General features: G+C 42.3%; 1 protein-coding gene across 2 annotated transcripts in view; it reads left to right on the top strand.

Annotated features, from left to right (window-relative positions):
* LMBRD1 (LMBR1 domain containing 1) overlaps positions 1-27,138 on the top strand; it is a 247,485-nt gene that overhangs the window by 13,198 nt on the left and 207,149 nt on the right. The gene's annotated exons all lie outside the window — the stretch shown is intronic.

A 27,138-nucleotide genomic window follows, 5' to 3' on the forward strand; every position in this document is an offset into this window, starting at 1 on the left:
TGATTCCTGAGGGACTAAAGGAATACGAGGAAATATCTTTACTGCATATCCTTGCATTTTGGCCTGTTAATTCTTTGTAACACGAGTGCCATTGATTTAGAGTCTGATTGTTTAATATAAAGTTCTTCAACTATCTGGAAACTATTCAGTGCTCTTTAGGGAAAAGCCCTCCAGATGGATCTTGAATTAATACTCTGGGCTAATAAGTCTCAAAACCTGTAGATGGAAAATAAAGTAGGGCGGTCAAGCAATTAAAAAAATTAATCCCAATTAAACAATAATAGAATACCATTTATTTAAATATTTTTGGATATTTTCTACATTTTCAAATATATTGATTTCAAATACAACACAATATGAAGTGTACAGTGCTCATATTATATTTTGATTGCAAATACTTTTAATGTAAAAAACTAGATAGTATTGTCCAATTCACCTAATACAAGTACTGTAGTACAATCTCTATCATGAAAGTTGAACTTGCAAATCTACAATTACGTACCAAAAAAACCCAGTGTTCAAAAATAAAACACTAAAATTTTAGAGCCTGCAAGTCCACTCAGTCCTATTTCTTGTCCAGCCAATCGCTCAGATGAACAAATTTATTTACCTTTGCAGGAGATAATGCTGCCTGGTTCTTGTTTACAATGTCACCTGAAAGTGAGAACAGGCATTCACGTGGCACTGTTGTAGCTGGTGTCGCAAGATACTTACGTGCCAGATCTGCTAAAGATTCATGTCCCTTCAAGCTTCAACCACCATTCCAGGGGACATGCATCCATGATGATGACTGGTTCTGCTCGATAACAATCCAAAGCAGTGTGGGCGGATGCATGTTCATTTTCATTATTTGAATCAAATGCCACCAGCAGAAGGTTGGTGGGGTGTGTTTTGTGGTGTTTTTTTTTTTTTTGGTGGTTTGGGGTCTGTAGTTTCCGCATTGGAGTGTTGCTCTTTTAAGACTTCTGAAAGCATGCTCCACACCTCTTCCCTTTCAGATTTTGGAAGCCACTTCAGATTCTTAAACTTTGGGTAGAGTGCTATTGGCACCTTCTTTGTGTTTTGTCAAATCTGCAGTGAAAGTGTTCTTAAAATGCACAAGATGTGTTGAGTCATCATCTGAGACTGCTATAACATGAAATGTATGGCAGAATGCAGGTAAAACAGAGCAGGGGACATACAATTCTCCCCCAAGGAGTTCAGTCACAAATTTAATTAACACTTTTTTTTAATGAGCCATCAGCATGGAATGGTGGTCGAAGCATGAAGGGGCATATGAATCTTTAGTACATCTGGCACGTAAATACCTTGCAATGCTGGCTACAAAAGTGCCATGCAAATGCCTGTTCACACTTTCTGGTGGCATGGTAAATAAGAGGGCAGCATTATCTCCTGTAAATGTAAGCAAGCTTGTTTGTCTTAGCACTTGGCTGAGCAAGAAGTAGGACTGAGTGGACTTGTAGGCTCTAAAGTTTTACTTTTTTTTAGTGCAGCTATGTAACAAAAAAATCTACATTTGTAAGTTGTGCTTTCAGAACAAAGATTGCACTACAGTACTCGTATGAGGTGAATTGAAAAATACTATTTCTTTATCATTTTTACAGTGCAAATATTTGTAATAAAAATATACACTTGGGTTTCAGTTACAACACAGAATACAATATATATGAAAATGTAGAAAACAATCCAAAATATTTAATACATTTAAATTGGTGTTCTGTTGTTTAGCAGTGCGATTAACTCAAATTAATCATCATTAATGTGAATTAAGTGTGATTAATTGACAGCTGTAATATAAAGACACAAACTTGACACCACTCAGATACAGACCTACCTGCTATCAAATCTTCCTCCAGTTCTAGGTCTACCTTGGAGTGCCTGTTTGAAATTTCTAGTACTAAATTTTGGTGGTGGTGCTGCTGCTTAGGAGGATGATAGGTGCAGATTAATACGTCAAGGTCACTGATTGCATGCCTGTGTGAGTGTGTGTACTTAATCTCCAGTTTAAAACTAACCATCTTCTCTCTTCAGATCTGAATTTCTAGTAGACTAATACTTTGAAAGGTGATCTGTCTGAGTGTAAATATTTTGGATAAATATTTACAATCAGTGACCTTTCTTCCTTTTAAGGTGTTCTGAAAAACTGAATCCAAAATTCACCAGATAACCATGGTAAGAGGGGCCACTTAAGACTGTTAATTTAACGTGTGTTACAAAACTTCAGCCCTTTAAAAAAAAAAAAAAGAAGGAACTTGACTTATTCCTATGAACTATATATATATTCTGGAGTTGTATTATGAATGATCAGTAATAGACCTAAATAGGGAAAGTAGATGGTCAGATAAATAGATATGATTGGTTTTTTTTTTTTTTATAAAATCTGTAGGCAAAACTGTGTGGCTTAGAAGAAAGTTGTCACTGCTTTTTTTTGATATTACCATTAGATTCTGGAGAACAACTATTCTGTTCTGTGCAAAATTTTAGCATTTTGGTTTTATTCCACGTGGGGATGAAACAGACCTTTTGAAACTCTTCACACACAAAAAATTACTCACAGAATAGCCAATAGCCCAGTGCTCTCTGTGACCTCCAAAGTGAGCTGCACGCACCCCAGTGAGTGCACATGACGATCCACTGCTGGGTGCGGCAGGAGGAGCGCTGCTGGAGGAGGGAGGGAAATGAGTGAGCGGGGAAGCTGCCGCTTTTCTCTCTCTTCTCCCCTTCCCCCCCCCCCCCCAGAATCTCAGGGTCACCCAGAATGCAGGGGCTGAAGGGCCCTGGGCTAAGGGGGTCCCGGGGTCCTGGCCTGCAGCTCTAAAGCCCCTTTCAGAATGCGGCCCTGAGTCCTCCGGCCCGTGGAGGAGCAGGGGCAGCCGCACAGCCAGTGGCCGGAGAGAAGCAGCACTTTGAAGGGGAAAGCACCGCTTTTCTCTGGCCACTGGCTGTGCGGCTGTCCCTGCTCCTCCGGAGTCCTCCGGACCGTGCTCGCAGGGCCGCATTCCAAAAGCGGCTTTAGAGCTGCAGGTCAGGGCCCTTCAGCCCCTAAAGCCCCTGCCTTCTGGGTGGCCCTGCTTGGGGGGCAGCTCTCAGAATTGTGGCCATGGGGGCGGTGCCATGCTGCGCAGAGCCACCTGCACCCCCCCCACACCAAACAGGAGCTGCCCCAGGTAAGTGCTCTGCACCTCCTGCCTGCCTAGCCCTGAGCATCATCCCACACCCCTACCCTGAGCGCCCTCCTGCACCCTAACTCCCTCCCAGACCCTGCATCCTAACCCTAAGCCCCCTCCCGCACCCTAACCTTAATCCAGACCTTCAAATTGCTGTATCACAAAGTGTTAAACCAAGATTTTCAGAAATAATAAAGCATATTCAATCACATTGCTCTCTACAAAATATTATTTTTTGAGAGCAAAAGTGTTGTGTACCATTAAATATACAATAAAAATTATTTTAAATATTTTTCATCTTTATCTCATCCGTTTTTAATTTCTATTTTGTATGTTTTTTATAATGTACATAATATATTAGTATAATAGTACATGTATATAATTTATACATATATTGGGGTGCGTGCTCAAATTTTTGACTGATAAGGGTGCAAGATCAAAAGTTTGGAGACCACTGCTCTATCTGATTCAAAGCAGGGACTTGAACGTGGGTCTCCCACATCCCAGATGAATTCCCTAACCACTGCAATATTTGCTGTGTGATTTTTTTTTTTTTTTAAAAACTAGTAATTCCATCCTGGACCTGAGAAGTCTTCACAAAATTTGGCATCACAAAGTTAACCAATTGGCATTTTCCAATGAAAAAACACTTAGTTGAAAATTTCCCAATGAGTTCTAGAACGCGCACAGTTGAAATCCAAGGCACTAGGGCTGAGCAAAAGTTCATTAGGCTGGTAGCTTTGGCTATCCATGCAGGATGGTTTGTCCAGAGCAGCAGTTCTCAAACTTTAGCAACCTGAGGACCCCCATTTTGATTTAAACATTTTTTTCCCTGGGGTGCTCAACTCCACTTAGCCCTAAGGCCCTGTCCCATTTCTTTCCGCTCCTGCTCCACCCCTGCCCCTCCTCTTCCCCGCTCCTCTTCTCTCCCTCCCCCCCCCCCCCCCCCCCAAAAGCAGCTCCTGCACATTGCTGAGCAGCTGTTCCACAGCATGCAGGAGGCACTGAGGGGGAGGAGTTGATCATTAGGACTGGAGGCCCTGAATATGACCTCGCTAGATTAAAGTAGTATTACTTCTTGTACAATATAAAACCCTAGTTTGTCAATTTAACGGAATACCTACCACATAGAATTACAAATATTTAATTTTAATAGTGTTGAGATTTCAAACTGCGTAACACTTTCATTTATTAGTAATTTTGAAGAACTAATTCTTTATACTCAAAGAATAAGTTTGAGAAGCACTATTGAAAATGGAGGCTTAGAGCTACCTTTTCAAACATTGCTACATGATAGCATTAGCCTATAGGTATCATCTGCTTGGAAGTGTAATGAAGTTGATACTACCTCAATTTAATGTACACATTTTTAATGCCATAGCACAGTTTTACCTCCAGATGGTGGTAGAGATTTACATATTGCATGAGCTGTATTTTTCTTTTGCTATTTTGCATTTAGTCAGATTGCTAAGGAAATGATGCACATTTCTGTAACTTTTGCCTATACTGAATTCAACAGTAATACATCATTTCTAGCAAAATATATGCACATAGTCTAAAAACATAGATAGTCAAATCACATTTGACCATTTTCCTGAAGTGCTCTGAGTACAAGATGTAATAGCCTTCATAAGACTCATAACATTCTTTAGCAAATTTCCATGAAATATGATTTAATAAATGAGTTTATGCATCTTGTAAAATAGCAGGTAATTGAGGTCTAGGCTCCAAAATGAAAAACCTGAAGTTTCTTCCAAACTAGGGTACCCTTTGTCATAACATGCAATGCTCGTAAAGTTTGGCACACAGTGCAATGACAGCAAAGTTTTATGTTAATACTGCAGTCAAATGCTAGTGATGCTGCTGATGCATAGCCTCATCATTCTTATTTGTGAGGTGATTCATGGTATGAGGGCCTGATTGTGAGACTTTGAAAGAAATTGTGAGGAAAGACACGAGTGAAATTAATGGAATTCCTCACTTTAATATCTCATGTTTTTTAACTTAATGTTTTAGACTCATAGACTTTAAGGTCAGAAGGGACCATTATGATCATCTGGTCTGACCCCCTGATCTTCATGGACTCTTTATATCCTGTTGAGGAAGGAAAACCAAGCAACCCTTAATGTTTCCTGTGCCTACTATAATACAAATTTAACATGGATGAATAGTGATTGGGAAAAGCTTGCAACAAGAATTTTTACAATTCGGGGGGGGGGGGGGGGAGAGAAACACTTTCCTTGAGTTGTATACAACAGCAGTCCCATCAAATAATCAAAATGGAAATATACTTTATAGTTCTCCTGCCATGATGTTATACATCGTAGTATGCCTATATCTTGGGGAAGAGCATTTTATAGTTGCAAGACCATCTCCATGAAGATCTTACTTTATATAATCAAGATAATATAGTAATCTAGTAAACACTTTTGCCCCCAAGTGGGAATAATGGAGAGTAACTCCATATTTGTCCAATAGTTAAAGTTTTAACAGAAATACGTGGTAAGAAGCAGTGGAGTGTGGTTCATGTGACTGAAGGCCCTTGAGGCTGTGACTTTGTGTTTTGCTTTACCTCTAAATTACAAGAGGGTTTTCAAAGGAAGGCCCCGGTGTAACCTATTGGGGTACAAGTTAGGCTGAGTAGCTGTCACCCTGCCCTCTAACCTGGGGTGCCTTTTACAGTGCCTTGTTACTGTAGCCTCCAATCTGGACTGCTCATAAACAGCATCCAGCATGTTAATCATTTCCAGCTATGTCTGTGTGTGCTTCAGATAGTCAGTCAGCCACGCCTTGGTTATGCTGCAGGGTGACCCCAGCACACTCAGTCCCAGATCTTCCCCCACCCCCAGAAATGTATGTTGTGTACTGCCCAGCCCTCTCCTGGACAGTGCAAATATATTAAGTTCCTTATTCCTTTAAGGGAATATGCCATCTTATTATTTTAAACAATTATTCAGACACTTAATAGATTAGATAAAACAAAACAAAGTTTATTATGAATTACAAAGATTTTTAAGTACATACAAGTAATGAGGCATAAGTCAGAAATATTTATTGGTGCCTAATTTAACAATCAGATTCAAATCAAAATTTTCATATCCCATGCTTTCAGCAGTCTTACTGACCAAAGTCTTTAGGTCAAAACCCCTCCCCCAGAATCCAACAGCTGCTTCCCTTGTTTCTTCAGGCGCAGTGAATGCAATGGCCAGGGTGTGTCTGTCTTGTGGTGTCTGCCCCCTTTTTTTTTTTTTAATAGTCCTACTCCCCTCCCCCCCCCCCCCACCCGGAGAAGCATTTCCAGATGGGAGAAAGTGACAAGGCAGTCTGTGTGGAAGAAAACTCCATGCTGTTGTTTTGTGAAGATGTAGATCAGGGGTCGGCAATCTTTCAGAAGTGGTGTGCTGAGTCTTCATTCACTCTAATTTAAGGTTTCACGTGCCAGTAATACATTTTAACGTTTTCAGTAGGTCTCTTTCTATAAGTCTATAATATATAACTAAACTGTTGTATATAAAGTAAATAAGGTTTTAAAAATATTTAAGTAGCTTAATTTAAAATTAAAGTAAAATGCAGAGCCCCCCAGACTGGTGGCCAGGACCCGGACAGTGTGAGTGCCACTGAAAATCTGCTCGTGTGCCGCCTTCAGCACACTTGCCATAGGTTGCCTACCCCTGTTGTAGATTTTTGCCCCTGCTCCCTTTCCTGCCAAAGAATGGTCACTTAGCTGGTAATGGTGCATCAGTTGTGTTTATACCTGGCTGAGGTGTCAGCTTGTTCTTTGTCTCTGAGGAACTGGTTTGGCTACTCCCTAGACTTATCTGGAAAACCTACTTTGTCGTGATCTCAGCTTATGTTTATAACTTCACATATAATGCTGCTATGTACATTTTGCCAGGATAATAGTGATCCGCAAATTGAGTTTTTAAATCTCTGACATGCAGACTATGTACAAATATTTCAATAGCAAGTACGGTGTGAACACAAGGATATATGCTATCATACCCTGCTAAAACGTATGCCAATACCACAGTCTAGAGGTTACAAGAGCATAGATCTGTGCCAAAATTTATAACCTGAAGAGGTTGTAGTCTTCAAATGCTCAGCAGATGAGAAACCACTTGACAGCTACTAAAGGTTGGGATACTATATTTAGCTCATGACCAAAACTTAGAGCTACACAGTGAGTCCTATCTGTCCCATTTGGGTCATACATCATCAATTGGTAAGCCTGCCAGCAAGCAATTGAGGGCTAGCTCTTTTCTCATCTCATAACCCTGCAAACCTTTGATCCCATCAATACTTTCATGCTTAGCTGTTTAAAACTCAGATTTCTTGCAGTCACTTAGCTAGACTGGCCAGACAGTGCTACGGAAATGGAGTTGCTGTGAACTGAAGACACAATAATACAGATCTGAGGTAAAATTTTCAGAACTAACCATGTCTAAGTCCATCTTGAAAATAGAACTTAAAGCATTCTCAGATGGTACCCCTGGGTGTTAGTGTGCTAGTCATGCTGCCTTATCAAACCTCATAATGGCTTCTTGTAAATATCCAATACATATGATGAAATCAGTGCTGGCAGAATGCTTAGTTACCTGTGTTCAGGTGTGATAGTTTTAAAATGTTCACTGGACATCATTAAGTCAACTAATGTAGGTTCTAAAATAGCTTGCTTGTTAATAATGTGTCACTTCGGGATTGGAAAGCAAACTGAGACTGCTTATCCTGTTTCGAAAATGTTATACCCTCATGGGTGCGCTGAGTCACTGAAGGTGGTGGAGAGGAGAAGAAAAAAGGGGATACCTATATAGTTCAAGGGTGGTGTTTTGTAGTTGGTTTTCTCATTCTTTATTTCTCGAAGGACAGAAATTGTAACTGGATCTTTTAAGACTGTTGCTAAGTTTGAGGCAAGTATTTGTTGAAAAATTACTTGGGTATTTCTGTCTTGTTGGCTTACACAAATAGTAGAAGACCCTGATTCTCTTGTGCTATATCTAAATAGCTATAACATGTGCACTTAGGAATGAACTGTCACTTTATCTTTGACTTGTGTGACCTGGCTAGTCTAAATGAGTAAGTAGGCAAGGAAAACATCAAGTATGATGTGACAATTTTGAGGCATCTGTCAGTACAATTTATGAATTCTGGTTATGAAACTACTGTATCATGGAAAGCCATTATGAAGTGTATACACAATTGCTTGACCGGTCTTGCAACAAGTACATAGCAGACAGAACAATCAGGAGTTAGTAATTTGAATGACTGTGCTTTGATCTGACAATTGATATCACTGGTCTACAATTTTTGAGAAGCCGTCTGCTTCAGAGATAAAATGTGCTAGCTATTATGTATTTTGATGTGCTGAATTCAAATATGACAGTTAAAACAACCGATTGGCTACTGTTTCTAAGATATTTAAGTTTTTACATTTTACGTCTATGTATATTGTGTAGATAGTAGTTTTAATCATAAATTGTAAACAGAGGTCTTTTCATGTTTATGGTTGCTTTACACGATATTTCACCTGTCCTGTTTATGTAACACTTTAAAAATCATCAAAAGGAGTATATAAATAAAATTTATTATGAAACAGAAGGCAAAAAACTATTCTGTACGTAGTTTAGTCCTATTCAGTGTCTACTGCTTCTTGGCTTGTCTCTTGTATTCATTAAATGGAGCATTTCTTGTCACGGTCCAGCAATAGTTTGCAAGCATTGATGGGCTCCATTTGCCCTGATAGCGTTTCTCCATTGTTGCAATGTCCTGGTGAAATCGCTCGCCGTGCTCATCGCTCACTGCTCTGCAGTTCGGTGGAAAAAATGAGAGTGCAAAAAATGTATCTTTAGTGACATGTTGCAACCAAGGCTTTTGTCTGCCTTGAGGAGGTTTTCCACCAACAACCTGTAGTTGTCTGCCATGTTGTTTCCGAGAAAATTGTTTGCCACTAACTGGAAGGCTTTCCATACCGTCTTTTTCCTTGCCACGCAGTGCATGGCCAAATGCATCATCTCGAAGAAGTTCACTAATCTGAGGACCTTTATCTTAGCTTCACTTAACCTTGGAAATTTTCCACGGAGGTACTTGACAAAACACAAGCAGCTTTCAATGTCCTTGACAAAGTTCTTCATCAGACCCAGCTTGATGTGTAAGGGTGGTAACAAAATCTTCTTTGATTCAACAAGTGGTGGATGCTGAACACTTTTCCTCCCAGGCTCCAATGACTGTCGGAGTGGCCAATCTTGATGTAGTGGGAATCTCTTGCACGACTATCCCATTTGCAGAGAAAACAGCAGTACTTTGTGTATCCAGTCTGCAGACCAAGCAAGAGAGCAACAACCTTCAAATCACCACAAAGCTGCCACTGATGTTGGTCATAGTTTACGCACCTCAAAAGCGGTTTCATGTTGTCATAGGTTTCCTTCATATGGACTGCATGACCAACTGGAATTGATGGCAAAACATTGCCATTAGGCAGTAAAACAGCTTTAAGACTCGTCTTCGATGAATCAATGAACAGTCTCCACTCATCTGGATTGTGAACGATGTTGAGGTCTGCCATCACCATCTATCTTGTTGCAGGCTACAAGATCTTCTTCCATGAAGAAGAATGGGACAAGATCCTTTTGACGGTCACGGAACATGGAAACCCTAACATCACTTGCCAGGAGATTCCACTGCTGTAATCTGGAGCCCAACAGCTCTGCCTTACTCTTGGGTAGTTCCAAATCCCTGACACGGTCATTCAGTTCACCTTGTGTTATGAGGTGTGGTTCAGAGGAGGATGATGGGAGAAAATGTGGGTGTCAAGGCTGTATCCCCACTTTGAACTTTAGGGTACAAATGTGGGGGGCCTGCATGAAGACTTCTAAGCTTAACTACCAGCTTAGTTCTGGTCTGCTGCCACCATTCTCAAAAACTAATTCCCTTCCCTGGGTAGCCTTGAGAAACCTTTCACCAATTCCCTGGTGAATACAGATCCAACCCCCTTGGATCTAAAAACAAGGAAAAATCAATCAGGTTCTTAAAAGAAGGCTTTTAATTAAAGAAAAAGGTAAAAATCATCTCTGTAAAATCAGTATGGAAATTAACCTTACAGGGTAATCAAACTTAAAGAGCTCAGAGGACTCCCCTCTAGTCTTAGGTTCAAAGTACAGCAAACAAAGATAAACACTCTAGTAAAAGGTACATTTACAAGTTGAGAAAACAAAGGAAAACTAATACGCCTTGCCTGGCTATTTACTTACAAGTTTGAAATAGGAGAGACTTCTTTAGAAAGATGTGAAGAACCTGGATTGATGTCTGGTCCCTCTCAGTCCCAAGAGCGAACCACTTCCCAAACAAAGAGCACAAACAAAAGCCTCCTTCCCCCCCCCCCTTCCCCCCAAGATTTGAAAGTATCTTGTCCCCTTATTGGTCCTTTGGGTCAGATGCCAGCCAGGTTACCTGAGCTTCTTTTCCCTTTACAGGGAAAAGGATTTTGGAGTCTCTGGCCAGGAGGGATTTTATAGTACTGTACACAGGACAGCTGTTACCCATCCCTTTATAAGTTTCAGAGTAACAGCCGTGTTAGTCTGTATCCGCAAAAAGAAGAACAGGAGTACTTGTGGCACCTTAGAGACTAACAAATTTATTAGAGCATAAGCTTTCGTGGACTACAGCCCACTTCTTCGGATGCATATAGAATGGAACATATAATGAGGAGATATATATACACACATACAGAGAGCATAAACAGGTGGGAGTTGTCTTACTAACTCTGAGAGGCCAATTAATTAAGAGAAAAAAAAAAAAAAACTTTTGAAGTGATAATCAAGCTAGCAGAGTACAGACAGTGTGATAAGAAGTGTGAGAGTACTTACAAGGGGAGATAGTCAACGTTTGTAGTGAAAAAACAGATTGACAGAGCCAGACGAGTACCCAGAAGTCACCTCCTACAAGACAGGCCCAACAAAGAAAATAACAGAACACCACTAGCTGTCACCTTCAGCCCCCAACTAAAACCTCTCCAGCGCATCATCAGAGATCTACAACCTATCCTGAAAGATGATCCTTTACTCTCACAGATCTTGGGAGACAGACCTGTCCTCGCTTACAGACAACCCCCCAACCTAAAGCAAATACTCACCAGCAACCACACATCACTGAACAAAACCACTAACCCAGGAACCTATCCTTGTAACAAACCCCGATGCCAACTCTGTCCACATATCTATTCAAGTGACATCATCATAGGACCTAATCACATCAGCCATACCATCAGGGGCTCGTTCACCTGCACATCTACCAATGTGATCTATGCCATCATGTGCCAGCAATGCCCCTCTGCCATGTACATTGGCCAAACCGGACAGTCTCTACGCAAAAGAATTAATGGACACAAATCTGACATCAGGAATCAAAATACTCAAAAACCAGTGGGAGAACACTTTAACCTGTCTGGTCATTCAGTGACAGACCTGCGGGTGGCTATATTACAACAGAAAAACTTCAAAAACAGACTCCAAAGAGAGACTGCAGAGCTAGAATTGATATGCAAACTAGACACAATCAACTCCGGTTTGAATAAGGACTGGGAATGGCTGAGCCATTACAAACGTTGACTATCTCCCCTTGTAAGTACTCTCACACTTCTTATCACACTGTCTGTACTCGGCTAGCTTGATTATCACTTCAAAAGTTTTTTTTTTTTTCTCTTAATTAATTGGCCTCTCAGAGTTAGTAAGACAACTCCCACCTGTTTATGCTCTCTGTATGTGTGTATATATATCTCCTCATTATATGTTCCATTCTATATGCATCCGAAGAAGTGGGCTGTAGTCCACGAAAGCTTATGCTCTAATAAATTTGTTAGTCTCTAAGGTGCCACAAGTACTCCTGTTCTTCTTTTTGCATCCCTTTATAGTTATGACAGTGGGTCTGTGACATTGATGGTTCAGGACCAGAAGTTTCATCCTCTTCCTCATCTGACTCAAGTGAGAATGATTCTGGTGCATCAGGAACCGGAAGTCCTTCTCCGTGGGGTACTGGGCGTATAGCTGATGGAATGTTTGGAGAATGCACAGTCCACTTTTTCTTCGACACACCTTTCCCAACTGGAGGCACCATGCAGAAGTAACGATTGCTGGTATGATCTGTTGGCTCTCTCCAAATCATTGGCACTGCAAAAGGCATAGTTTTCCTTTTCTTGTTCAACCACTGGCGAAGCTTTGTTGCACAAGTGTTGCAGCATATGTGTGGGGCCTACCTCTTGTCCTGATCTCCAATTTTGCAGCCAAAATAAAGGGGATAGGCTTTCTTAACCATAGTGGTTATACTGTGCTTTTGTGATGCAAAAGTCACTTCACCACAAACATAGCAGAAGTTATCTGCACTGTTCACACAAGTACGAGGCATCTCTGCTCACTTTGGCTAAACAGAAATGTGTCCCTTTGCAAAATCAAACACTGACACATAAGAGAGCACAACACTGTATGATTTCTAGAGCTGATATAGGGCAATTTGTTCAGCAGAGTGATGTAAGCTTCGTGATAATTGCGTCATCCATGACTTCTAGGAATAACATGATGCAATTCATATCATGTATGATGCAATACCAGCTTCAGATTGCCTCATTACTTGTTTTGCCTAAAAAGCAAGTACTGTCCAAACCCAGTCATAGATTTATTCATAGATCCAGTCAAAGATGTATTTTAGTCATTTCTGGTTTAAATTGAGATCCCTTTCCTTTATAACTCACTTATCCTCTGCCATTCCCAAGTCAAGGGTCGTATATACTGACCCAATAGCATATCTTGAAAACTAGAGCCAATCAACAATTTTTAAGCATCATTTTCGTTCAGTGACCCAGAATTAATAAAGTTTGACTACATTTATTTCAGAAGCATTTTGGCTGTAGAATGTATATCCTAAGAGGTTGTGTTTAAGTTCTGAGAAGATACTACTTCATCTTGTTTGAACAGAGGTGGGGGGAAGTGAAGAGTGTGGAAATCCTCCAAGCAGGACAAAGACAAAGGTGATTGAGCAGGAGCAGTTTTAAAAAGGACTCTTGGGGAGGGAGGGCGATGGAAAGTTAGGTAGAAGAAGGGAAGAGAACAGACTGGCCAAGGTCACAGTGGGCAAACTGCAGGAGAAGACTTCATGTTTCAGAACCCAAGCCATGTACTGAAACAGAAGGGCCCTGGATGATCCTGACCCTACCCCAAAAGATGCTCTAGAGTGGTGAGGAAACTGTGGCAGGGAAATGTTTTTTGTAGTGTTGTGCTGTTAGAGAGCAATAATATGTTAGTCTCCTGCAAAGACTGTGTCGTACGTGGTAGCGTTCACACCCACCATGTGGTCTCCCCCTCCCCCCCCAAGTATACCCAGAAGGCTCTCACCTTTGGGTGGAGTTCTGAGAGAAGGTATTAAAACGATGGGAGGAGTTTGAGGGGTCAGCATTGGTTTCAGTGAGTAGGTAGCAGGTCACATGATCTCAGCTCTCTGGAGGGGTGCAGGTCCTTTATCTAGCATCCCAAAGGGTGTACCTAGAGACCTCAAGGCAGGGACGGTACCTGGTCTCTGTTCAGACTCCGGAGCTTAAAACACACAGGATCCTGCAACTGCATCCAAGTTGTCTGGTTTATAGTGAACACCAGTTCTAGAACTAGTCTTCTGGGTGGGGAAAAATGAACCAAGTTTACTGCTAGTGTAACTTGATTAACTAAAACAGAATTCTGTCTTTATGCCAGTAGTGGGTGAATTTAATAGTAAAAAGTTCTAGGTCTCTTTCCTGTGAGGAATTACTAGGTAGCAAAGGAGATGCAGAGAGATCAGATTTTATGGTCTTTACAATGTCTTCCCATATGTACTGGTTTAAAAAAAAAGTTGGAGGTAAGAGGTTTCAGAATCTAACAGTTACGATGCACAGATATTGCAGAAGTTTAATCAGTTTTTTCTTTCAAAAATCAGCTTGTGAATACCAATGTTTATGCGGCAGTCTTATCATTAGTAATGAGCTGAAGTCACAGTAGAATAAGGCAGACTTCCCCCTTTCACATATGAAAAACAGCACAGTTAAAGTCTTGTATCCTACATGAAGTCCATTTTAGTTCTTAAAATGCTTTTAAGTGGAGATCAGTATGAGAATTCAATTATAGTATTGTAATTTTCAGTGGGAAAACATAATACATGTAGGTGGAATATTTAATCCTAGCAGTGACTCTAATTTATAACTGTCCAGTGTTCCTGCTGTAGGTATCTTTTTTTCTTTTGTGGCATCTCCATTACTGGATGGTTGCAACCATAGTAGCCAGTTCTATATGGTCCTGGACTAATCTTTGTGGATGAATAGTCCTTTTGATCCATCCAGGATATAGCATTGTCCATCCAAAATCTTCTTTTTCTGCCTCATGTTCATCAGCTATGAACTTTCACTTCCAGTGCCTATAAAAATGGATTGCATGGTGAATCCCTTAAAATGTGCTCTGAAGATCAAATCTTCTTTTCTTAGGATCTTGTAATGTTTTCTGAGTTAAGTGGTCTATCATTGATATTTTCAGAGTTCTTCTGCAATACCATAATTCAAAGTATTGTTTCTTTATCAATTGTTTGAATGTCCATATTTTATAGCCATAATTTAACACAGATTAAATTTAGGAGTTAATTCTTAATCTTCATATTTATATACCTTCTTATCAGACATTTGTTCTTCCAGAACAACTTTTGCTGTTGCTTGCAGTGTCTGATCGTCTGCTGTAATGATGCTTTCTAATTATCAATAATTTTCAGTTGCTGTATGGCGGTGTCATTCACTGGAATCTTGCATGTTTTCTCAGGAGCCTTGTACACCATCATAGTGTTTGTCTTGTCCACGTTCAGCTGTAGACCATATTCTTTATCATGTTCATAATCTCCACTAATTTATCACATCTTCTGAATCAGCCAACAGCACTGTATCTACTGCGAAGTGAGTATTATTCTTAATACAAGGTGGTAATTGTAACATGCCTGTGGATTAATACATTTCTGCTGCATTATTCTGGATTAATGCATATATAGTAGATAATAGGCAGAAAGGAAGAAGAAGAAAGAAAGCTGGTTGGCACGCATAATTCTCACCCTAAATGTGGTTCTAATAGTCGTCTTCACAGGCCAGACACCCTTCCAGCCTGGGTTCAGTTCTTTCCCCCAGTTCAGTTGTAGTTGTTTCCAGCAGTCATCTTGGGTGGGGTGGCAGGGAAGAACTGATGACCTTGGATTACCTCACTCCCCACCCTTAAATAGGAATTGCATAAGGCGGGAGTCCTTTGTTTGCCTAGTTTGACTCCCCCGCCCCTCCTTCCCTTACAGTGGACAGTTAGAAGAAGTCCCAGGTAATGTTTTAGTATCAGGTGACAAAACCACCTGCCTCTGTGGGATTACAGCGTTCATGAGTCAGGGGCAGTATGGAGTGTCCACAGGAAGGCCAAGCTTTTCAGTCATTGTCCTTGCTGATGGGCCATCACCCTGTTTGGCTTTTCCATTGTTGTACCTGAAGCGTTAGCAGTAGGCATCACCCAAAGTACATAGTTGAAATACAGATACATAGTCAATATTCCTAACTTCAGATTCAGAAATGATACAGGCATACAGATTGGATAATCACACTCGGTAAATCAGAACCTTTCCAATGATCTCATGTGAGCCATCTGGCATAAAGTATATCTGTTATATCATATTCATATCAATAGCATATTTTCATAAAGAATATGGAATAACACATCACACCCATTATCAAATATTCGTTCCCCGTAAGTACATACTTAACCTTCTCTTTGTTAAGCTAGGTGGGCTGAGCTCTTTGAGTCTATAGCTAGAAATCAGGTTGTCTAATCTTTTAATCATTCTTATGCTCTTCTCTGAACCCTCCAGCTTAACATCCTTCTTGAATTGTGGGCACCACAACTGGACACAGTATTCAGCAGCAGTTGTACCAGTGACAAATACAGAAGTCCCTACTCCTACTCGAGATTACACTGTTTATACATCTAAGGCAGTGGTCGCCAAAGTTTTCAGGCTTGTTCCCCCCCTCCACCACTCCCCGAGCTGGGGCCAGGAGCAGTGCTGTGGCTTGGGGGGTGGGGAGGGGTGCAGACTGGGGTAACGAGGCCAAAGCTAGGGCTGGCAGTCGGGGCCCCGGGTGCTCCCTCCCAGTCCCCTGTGAGGGCTGTTCAAGGCCCTAGCCGCGCACCCTGAACGTTACTCTATGCTACCCTGGGGCGGGGGGCGGGGGCTGCAGTTTGGGACCTCTGATCTAAGGATTGCATTAGCTCTTTCGGCCACAGTGTTGCACCAGAAATGGATGTTCAGCTGATTGTCTGCCATGATCCCCAAATCTTTTTTCAGAGTTCCTGCTTCCGTGAGTTGCCCCCGTCCTGTAAGCACGGCCTACTTTTTGTTAGATTTACAGTTAGTTGTATTGAAATGTGTATAGTTTGCTTGCATGTAGCTTATAGAGCAGTCCGGATTGCTCTGTATCAGTGACCTGTCCTGGTTATCTACCACTCCCTTTACCGAGTTTCACTGATTTTCTTCCAGCTCACTGAAAAATATTAAATTCTGCAGGGCCAAGATCCCACTAGAAACACACCCTTTTCTGACTGCAGGATGTGGTGGACCTGTAGCTTAAGGCATACGATTTGTGAGGCAGAGAGCAGCACTGCTTCTGAATAGCTGCTGGCTCAGTTGGCTGAGTGAAGTGGTAGTTTGGTGAGCTGGGTTTGCCCTCTGTCACTACAGAGTGGTGGTCTGTACTCTCCCAATTCTTCCTGTGTCTTTATTTTAATGTAAAATTAAATATTTCTGGAAAGAAAAAAAGAATGTAAGTGATTTATGTATTGAAGGTTTCTTTGGGATACTGAAGAGCTGTACCAGTGCTATTGTAGTGATGGGAATTTCTCGGAGAGACTTATGTGAAGAGTGCTAGAACAGATTACTTTAAGTACCAAAGGGGCTAATATACTAGGATTATGAACTATTACTTCTGCAGAGGGCCATACTTCCATAAATGTGTCAAGTTTTTTTTAACCTTTCAATGTATTCTTTTGGGGTCACATCAGACTTGCTAGTGTGATTTGCCAGCAGATACGTTTATCTGGTTTCTGCATACAAGTTCCTGGACACCTCAATAACGCAAAATAGGGCGAATTTGGAAAATGGATAAAATGATTAAGATCAATGAGAAAAAGTATAGTCTGAATAGCTATAGCTCTCTAAAGCTCCTAAGGTGGGACATAATTGCCTACAAGTATTCAACTGACAATGGAAGGAGGCTTAGTGTAGTACAAGATAATGTTTCAAGAGTAATTAGATGAACTGAGCATAGGAGAAACTAAGTTTAATATCAGAAATACTACCTAAAACTGTTACTTAAAAGCTCAGATTCAGGGTTAGGGACCTCATTGTGTCAAGTAATGTAGAAATGAGACTGTCACTGCCTCAAAGAGTTTACAAAGGGTAGAGAGGAAAGGATTGAAACTTAACTTGTGTATACGGGAAGAAAATGCTAATGAGAGAAGTGGGAACAACATTATTATTATTAAACTATGAAAATTAATTTTCTAATCTGTTATCAGCCAATGCCCATTTATTTTTGTCTTACACTCCCTTAGGCCTTGTCTACACTACGAGAGTAGTTCGATTTTACTTAAATCGAATTTTTGGAATCGATATTGCAAAATCGAACGTGTGTGTCCACACTAAGGACAGTAATTCGACTTTGTGAGTCCACACTAACGGGGAAAGCGTCGACATTGGAAGCTGTGCACTGTGGGCAGCTATCCCACAGTTCCCGGAGTCCCCGCTGCCCATTGGAATTCTGGGTGGAGCCGCAAATGCCTTCTGGGTAAAAAAAAGTGTCCAGGGTGCTTTTGGGTAACTGTCGTCATCCGTCCATCACTCCCGCCCTCCCTCCCTGAAAGCGCCGGCGGGAAATCAGTTCGCGCACTTTTCTAGTCAGTGACAGCGCGGACGCCACAGCACTGCGAGCATGGAGCACACTGCGACCATCGCTGCAGTTGTGGCCGCTCTCAACGCCTCGCAGCTTATCATACACCTTTCCCTGAGGCAGATGCAGATAAGTCAGGCGAGGAGGCTACGTCACCGCGGTGATGGCCTGAAGTCTGAGAGTAGCACAGACCTCTCAGAAAGCAGGGGACCCAGCGCCGAGGACATCACGGTCGCAATGGGTCATGTTGATGCCGTGGAACGGCGATTCTGGGCACGGGAAACAAGCACTGAGTGGTGGGACCGCATAGTGCTGCAGGTCTGGGATGAATCCCAGTGGCTGCGAAACTTTCGCATGCGGAAGGGAACTTTCCTGGAACTTTGTGAGTTGCTGTCCCCTGCCCTGAAGCGCAATGACACCCGGATGCGAGTAGCCCTGACTGTCCAGAAGCAAGTGGCCATAGCCCTCTGGAAGCTTGCAACGCCAGACAGCTACCGGTCAGTCGCGAACCAGTTTGGGGTGGGCAAATCTACTTTGGGGGTTGTTGTGATGCAAGTAGCCAAGGCAATCGTTGATGTACTGCTGCCAAAGGTAGTGACCCTGGGAAACGTGGAGGCGATCATAGATGGCTTCGCAGCGATGGGATTCCCAAACTGCGGTGGGGCCATAGATGGAACTCACATCCCTATCCTGGCACCGGACCACCAGGCCAGCCAGTACATTAACAGAAAGGGCTACTTTTCCATGGTGCTGCAAGCACTGGTGGACCACAGGGGACGTTTTACCAACATCTACGTCGGATGGCCGGGCAAGGTTCATGACGCTCGTGTTTTCAGGAACTCTGGTCTGTTTAGACGGCTGCAGCAAGGTATTTACTTCCCGGACCACAAAATAACTGTTGGGGATGTGGAGATGCCTATAGTCATCCTCGGGGACCCAGCCTACCCGCTAATGCCCTGGCTCATGAAGCCCTATACTGGCGCCCTGGACAGTGAAAAAGAACTCTTCAACTACCGGCTGAGCAAGTGCAGAATGGTGGTGGAGTGTGCTTTTGGCCGTCTCAAGGGGAGATGGAGAAGCTTGCTGACTCGCTGTGATCTCAGCGAAACCAATATCCCCATTGTTATAGCAGCTTGCTGTGTGCTCCACAATCTCTGTGAGAGCAAGGGGGAGACCTTTATGGCGGGGTGGGAGGTTGAGGAAAATAGCCTGGCTTCTGATTACGCACAGCCAGACAGCCGGGCGATTAGAAGAGACCAGCGGGACGCGCTGTGCATCCGGGAGGCTTTGAAAGCTAGGTTCCTGAGTGAGCAGGGTAACCTGTGACTGTAAAGTTTGTGTACAGAGAAGCCGAACCTGCCCCCGTTTCTTTACCCAGTTAATGTTGACTATCCTCTCCAGTTACATCCCCCCTTCCAACACACGTTTCGAAATAAAATCAGTTCTACTTTGTTAATGAACACCGTTTTCTTTACTACTGTTTTCGCGGGAATTTTTTAAAACTGGGACGCGCATTGTGGTGCAGAGCGGGTGTAGTGTAGTGACGCAAAGAAAGCTTCTAAACTCAAGGATTGACAGGCTCCGCTGTGGTGGGCTGGTTCTTTCAATGGAGCCTGTCACCCCTCCTGATCGGGACTGTGTGTATGGGGGGGCTATGTGACTTTGTGGCAGGGGGAGGACGGTTACAGATCTCCTGCTGTGTGGCTCTGTGATCCTGCATAAGGACCGCCGCTTAAGATCTGTAACTGCCCTCCCCCGCCACAAAGTCACAGAGCAACCCACCCCCCACTACAGAACATGAAAACCACCTCCCAGACTGACCAGGGCAACTAGTCACTGCACTGTGTATGTGCCCTGCTGCTGTACCTGCCCCGCCTATGTACCCTGCCAAAGGTGACTGTCCTGTCCAATTACCATCCCCCTTTCCCCCCCTCCTCCAAAAGAACATGATGGAAACATTAGTTAACAGAAACATATTTTTTATTATCAACTACACATGGAACTGGGAGGTGAAACTTGGACGGGGGCTTGTCAGGCGGGAAGGAAAGAACTTGTCAAATTTTGGGGAATGAGAGCCTTCTGCTACTAGAGCTCTCTGCAGGGGTGGAGTGAGAGTTTGCGTGGACTCTGCCGCCTCTCCTTCTGTGCACTTTGGGTGAGGGGGGTATGGGACTTGGTGGCGGGGGAGGGCGGTTAGAGATGGACTGCAGTGGGGCTCTGTCCTCCTGCCTCCGTTCCTGCAGAACATCCACAAGGCGCCGGAGCGTGTCCGTTTGCTCCCTCAGTAGTCCAAGCAGGGTTTGAGTCGCCTGCTGGTCTTCCTGCCGCCATCTCTCCTCCCGATCCATGTTTGCTTGCTGCCTTTGGGACAAGTTCTCCCGCCACTGGGTCTGCTGTGCTGCCTGGGCTCGGGAGCAGGCCATAAGCTCTGAGAACATGTCCTCCCGTGTCCTCTTCTTCCTATGCCTAATCCTCGCTAGCCTCTGGGAGTGTGATGCCAGGCTAGGTTGTGAGACAGTCGCAGATGGGGCTGTGGGAATGGGAAAAAGGGAGTGAATTCCTCAGAAAGATAAATGTAGTTGTGAACAAAGAACATAGTCTTTCTCTGTGAACAAGACCATGCACAGCACCTATCACATGCGCACTCAGCACAAGGTCGAATTCTCGGCCTTCGCATTCAGTGCCTGGGGTCTTGCACAGCACATTTGAGAAGCGTGTCAGGACAACGGAATTTCTGTTGCAGGCAGACATGGTAAGCCGTAGACTCGTGGCAGCTTAAAACTTTTATATTAGCAATGGCCTCATTTCACATTGAAATCAATGTCGGTCCCTGCTGCCAGCAATCCGGCAAGCAGGAACTCTGCTCCTGTCCCACACCCTCGCGGCTGTCCCCGGGAACGATCCCTTTCGGCTGCCCCTCTCCCGCCTCCACCGCGTGGCTGCAAACCAGCGGTTACAGTTCTGTAAAGGAATGGTAAAGCAGTCCCAACACTAACATTCCCCTACCTCATTCAAAGCAGGTCACCATGAGCGACATCACCCTCATGAGGATCTCTGACAGCGAGAAAGAGAGAATGCTCCGGGAAAGCCTCCAAAGACCAGGGCCGTATGCCGCCCTGCTGTGCAGAGCAATGATTCCCGAGTACTTGCTTGTCTCGTGGCGCGGCAACGTGTCGTACTACGGAGGACCCAATAAGGCCGCTCTCCCCAGGAACCTAATGCAACGGATTTCCAATTACCTCCAGGAGAGCTTCCTCGAGATGTCACAGGAGGATTTCTGCTCCATCCCCGGACATATAGACCGCATTTTACTCTAGCTGCTGTAGCAGTGACTAAACAGTAGAGCGGCTTGGGCAGGACAATCATGCAAAACTGGACATTGCTAGATTTTTTTTTCAATAGTTGCACTGCCCATGACTGAACCGTTAAGCGCCTAGGGCAAACTAATCATGAGAAACCCATTTTTTTAATTGTTAATATTCCTGTTCTGTTAAAAATAAATGTTTAGATGTTTACAACACTTACTGGCTGATCCTTCCCCAGATTCTGTGTCCGGGGTAACGGCTGGGGACGGTTGGTAGGGGATCTCTGTAAGGGTGATGAAGAGATCCTGGCTGTCGGGGAAATCAGCATTGTGAGTGCTGTCGACTGCCTCGTCCACCTCTTCTCCTTCCTCATCTTCCCCGTCCGCTAACATGTCCGAGGATCCGGCCGTGGACAATATCCCATCCTCAGAGTCCACGGTCACTGGTGGGGTAGTGGTGGCGGCCGCACCTAGGATGGAATGCAGTGCCTCGTAGAAACGGGATGTCTGGGGATGGGATCCGGAGCGTCCGTTTGCCTCTTTGGTCTTCTGGTAGCCTTGTCTCAGCTCCTTGATTTTCACGCGGCACTGCGTTGCATCCCGGCTGTATCCTCTCTCTGACATGTCTTTAGAGATCTTCTCGTAGATCTTTGCATTCCGTTTCTTGGAGCGCAGCTCGGAAAGCACGGACTCATCGCCCCACACAGCGATGAGATCCAAGACTTCCCGATCAGTCCATGCTGGGGCCCTCTTTCTATTCTAAGATTGCACGGCCATCACTGCTGGAGAGCTCTGCATCATTGCCAGTGCTGCTGAGCTCGCCACAATGTCCAGACAGGAAATGAGATTCAAACTGGCCAGACAGGAAAAGGAATTCAAATTCAAATTTTCCCGGGGCTTTTCCTGTGTGGCTGTTCAGAGCATCCGAGCTCGTACTGCTGTCCAGAGCGTCAACAGAGTGGTGCACTGTGGGATAGCTCCCGGAGCTATTAGCGTCGATTTCCATCCCCACCTAGCCTAATTCGACATGGCCATGTCGAATTTAGCGCTACTCCCCTCGTCGGGGAGGAGTACAGAAGTCGAATTAAAGAGACCTCTATATCGAACTAAATACCTTCGCGGTGTGGACGGGTGCAGGGTTAATTCGATGTAACGGCGCTAACTTCGACATAAACGCCTAGTGTAGACCAGGCCTTAGAAATTACAGCAAAAAATCAATAGTAGTTTGTAATAAATTCAACTTTAGTTTTCCAGTGTGGTATCTTGAGATTGACCAAACACTCTGTGAATAAAAACGGCTTCTAAAAACCACTTTAATAGTGCAGTGGAGTAAAGATGAGTTTTATTGCATACCTTCTGCATACGTACATCTAGAAAGACTACTGAATAATTCAGTGTTTAACAGTGAGCAATAAAGGTATTTCATGTTTCTGGAACAGTCAAGTTACTCTACTATAATAGAGTTGCTTATTTAAAGTTATATTTTACTAGTACAGTATGAAGCGTACATTGGCTTTCTTAAAAATAATTTAGTTGGCCTTGACTATTTCACTGTTATGATCCTTCATATATGAATAAGAACCTGTTTGGAGGGAGTAAGGTAACCCATGCAGTAAAGATGCTAGTCATGTTCCTTAATGTGCTACTGGTGAATCCATTGTGATGCGCCTGGTTTAATAACCTCGATGGAAAAGAAAATAAGTCCTTCTAGAACTGTGCCTTGAGCTGTAGATTGCATTAGCTTTTCAACTCTTGTCTGCTTGTATTTGTATGGTGCCTAGTAGAATGGGTTCCGAATCCCAAGGGATGCTCCATTAAAACATCTGGATTATGATTTCTTTAATACAATAGTTTGTTTCATGTGATGGTGGTTATCAGTTGTGGGATTCCTCCCTAGATAAGGTTCAGAATTTAACTTGTTACAGTTCTAAAACGAAAGAATATGGTGTAGACTTTTTTGGCTGAGAGGTTCTTTTGCTGCTTCAGCTGGTGTTTGTACTTTACAAACTGTCTTACTAAAAAGGAAGTTTGAATTTTGTTGTTTTGTGGGGGGGTAGCTATATCTGTGAAACTTAAGTTTGTGAACAAAGAGTGCCAATCAATTAATTAGTAACTGATGTAGGAAAAAAATTAGAACTCTCTTCTCCCCAAGTTCTATCTACTACATTTTTAACTAAGAACTCATGCCCCTACCACTTAGAACTGTTTTTGTCCTGGGGGAAAAAACCCTGCATCCGGAGTTGTCATGTGGGATAGCCCTTAGCACTCTTGTCCACGTTTAGCTTCTACTTCTGTTGAGGAAGAAATTGATATGACCTTCCATTTGCATTCTTACAGACAGTGTTTTGCAGATGGGATGAGCTACTGGGGTGGGAGGGATAGCTCGGTGATTTGAGAATTGGCCTGCTAAACCCAAGGTTGTGAGCTCAATCCTTGAGGAGGCCACTTAAGGATCTGGGGCAAAACCAGTACTTGGTCCTGCTAATGAAGGCAGGGGGCTGGACTCGATGACTTTTCAAGGTCCCTTCCAGTTCTAGGAGATAGGATATCTCCATTTATTTACTTTTTCAGGGCTGTGATCCTGAAAGAAAACTGGTACTCTTTAACTGTGCTTTCTATATAAACTTCAGAAGACCATAACTGTCTAAGTACCATCTTTGTTTCAGACTACATTGTTTTGAATGCCACTGAATTGACTTAGGAAGACATATTGTAGACATGTTATGTTGAAGAAAAATAGATGTTTAAGTGATATAAACAAAATGGATTAGTGTCTAATCTTCTCCCATGAAGATAAATAGTATGCATTAATAACTCAAATCTTTCAAAGGTAATGGCCTTGCCTTTTCTAATTTTTTCACATGCTCAAGAGCTTTCTGCTTACTAGGCAGAGCAGGCCATTGTCAGTTTCTGATATTCAGACTGCTGACTGGACTTACAGAATCTTTTCTCACAATCTGGAAAGCTAATACTCATAATCTTCAAAATCTTGTTTGGTATAATAACTTTCTGAAAAACAACCTGTTTTTGTGAGAGTTTCTCTTTCATAGAGCAGCATAGAGGAGCAATAAGAATATTGAATTCATATGTAAATGCGATGTTTTGTTTACTCTGTCTTCAGTATCTTTCTCCCTGCTTTTTCTTCCTGAACAGAAGTACAGGTACAGTACTTTGTTACTCATAATCCTAATACAGTTTTATTAGGAAGAAAACTTTCCTTATAAATGACCCTTCAAGGTTTAGTTGGACTACAAATATTTGAAAATTATCATTTTATGTTGCTTAGTAGGCCTCTGTTCTACTTTACTGAATTTTTGTAATGAACTTGTACATTTTAGTTTATCAACTATAATATTTTCCCCACAAACTGTCCTATTTAAGCAAGGTAATCAAAATCTTTAGCATATGGTTCTTTTTATAGCCATGTAATGAATCTGCTTCTGAATGATCCACTGATTAAAATATGCCTCAAAAATGGTCATATTGCATATTGTAGGCAAACTGATTATATAAAAACATTTCCTTCAGTGTAGAATCTGTCCTCCAGGCTATTGCTATCAAAAGCCAAATGAAAGAGCATCAACTTCTGAAACCTTAGTCGTTACTGAAAGATTAAATAAAGTTTGCAGCGACTGAATTATCTACAGTTTAGCCAGAATTGCAGCTGGAAAGAAAAATGGCCTTCAGGAGGAGGAAAAGGACAATCAGGTTAACCACTCAAGAAATCAGTAGTCCCTATTAAAACCAAGGGCCATTGGCTGCCAAGTTGTTGCTTTAAAATCCTAGCCCCTATTCACTACCATGTTAAGAAAGGGTCCTAGATAAACAAATCTTTTATCTATAAAGAAACAGGAGGGCACTCTTGACTCCAGGTTAAAAACTTGGGTCATAGCTTTTAAACATTCCTTTCAAGTGCATTCTTAATTCAAGAAAAATGTTTTCTGAGTGTCATTTTGTTGTAAAATTTCATTTGCAATCTTACCAAGTGAAATCAAGGACTCTTTGTTCAGCCAGTGTTGATATGTTGCATTACTTTGGTGTTAGCATAAATTTAGTGAGAGGAAAAAATGTTTATGGTCAACATGGCATATTAATAGCATTTACAAAGGAGGCTGTTGATCAACATATGCTGATTAGCTGTCATTTGTGTGTGTTGGATAAGTGATGGTGTAAAAATCATTGTCCTCTTGTCTTGCATTACAAAACAAATAAACCCCCTAAATTGAAAAGAGGACCAAAAAAATGCCACTGTGGCTAAACAAAGTAAAAGAAGCAGTCCTCTCATGGATTAGGAACCGGTTAAAAGATAAGACACAAAGGGTAGGAATAAATCGTCCATTTTTCAGAATGGAGAGAGGTAAATAATGGTGTTCCCCAGGGGTTTGTACTGGGACCAGTACTGTTCAGCATATTTGTAAATAATTTGGAGAAAGGGGTAAGCAGTGTGGTGGCAAAGTTTGCAGATGATACAAAAGTATTCTAGATGGTTAAGTCCAAAGCAGACTGAAGAATTACAAAGGAATCTCACAAAACTGGGTGACTTTGTAACAAAATGGCAGATGAAATTCAATGTTGATAAATGCAAAGTAATGCAAATTGGAAAATATAATCCAACTATACATAGAAAATGATGAGGTCTTAATTAGCTGTTACCACTCAAGAAAGAGGTCTTGGAGTCATTGTGGATAGTTTTCAAACATCCACTCAGTGTGTAGCGGCAGTCAAAAAAGCTAACAATATTGGAAATCATTAGGAAAGGTATAGTAAGACAGAAAATATCATTGCCTCTATATAAATCCATGGTACACCTACATCTTGAATACCAGCCTAATTTGTAATACATATAGGAAACCATACTAGACATTATAAATTATCCTAAAATAAAAGGGTGACAATCAGTCGTAAGGATTGTTCTGGTCTGTCATTCCTTTCTGCTATTCAAAAAGGGTGGCTGGCAGGATGAAATCAAATCATACATTACTTCTCATAGTAGAATTATACAGTCTTGCTACTACACAGGATTTGCACATTGAATCCTTACATTATTTTTCATTTTCTTTTAATAACAAGCATCCTCCCCTAAACTTATAGCATGTAATCTGAGGAAAGACAACTTTCTGAAGACTTTCAAGTAAATGTGTTAATTAGTCTATGAATTTAGTAATTTTACAAAGTGAAAGGAAACAATATGAACTGTCTAATCTGTGCCTCCCCACCTCCCTCCTCATTTTAGGCATATTGTGCCCTTCTTCCTTCACATGTCTGTTCGTTCCTGCTCTGTCACTATGGCTACTGGAAGTATGTGGGTGTCAGCTATTCACAACTGTGAAATATGAGGCAGGATGGAGAGGAGAGGGTGTGTCATTTGATTCTTTCCCATCAATGAGAGGAGGGCTATACTCTCAATATTGCTTGTCTCCACCAGTGTCAAAGGAGTGATCCAGCAACTCATTCCAGTTTTTTGGCTATTGGTGGCTTTTTTTCTTCTTCCTCTTCTCATCCCTTCTGCAATGGAAGGGCTCAGTCTCAGTGACAGAATTATATTTTTGTGCTCTGAAGTCTTGAGGAAGGAGAAGGTGCTGGCTATTGAAATTTTCTGTCCTATATCCCCTTCCTCCCTAATAACGCCTGACAGCATATTGGCAATAGGATACTAGTTTTCAAAAGAACTGATGGTTGGAGTCTGACTTATTTGTACGTGAAAC

This window comes from Malaclemys terrapin, chromosome 3 (assembly GCF_027887155.1).
Source record: "Malaclemys terrapin pileata isolate rMalTer1 chromosome 3, rMalTer1.hap1, whole genome shotgun sequence".
Taxonomy (NCBI): Eukaryota; Metazoa; Chordata; order Testudines; family Emydidae; genus Malaclemys; species Malaclemys terrapin.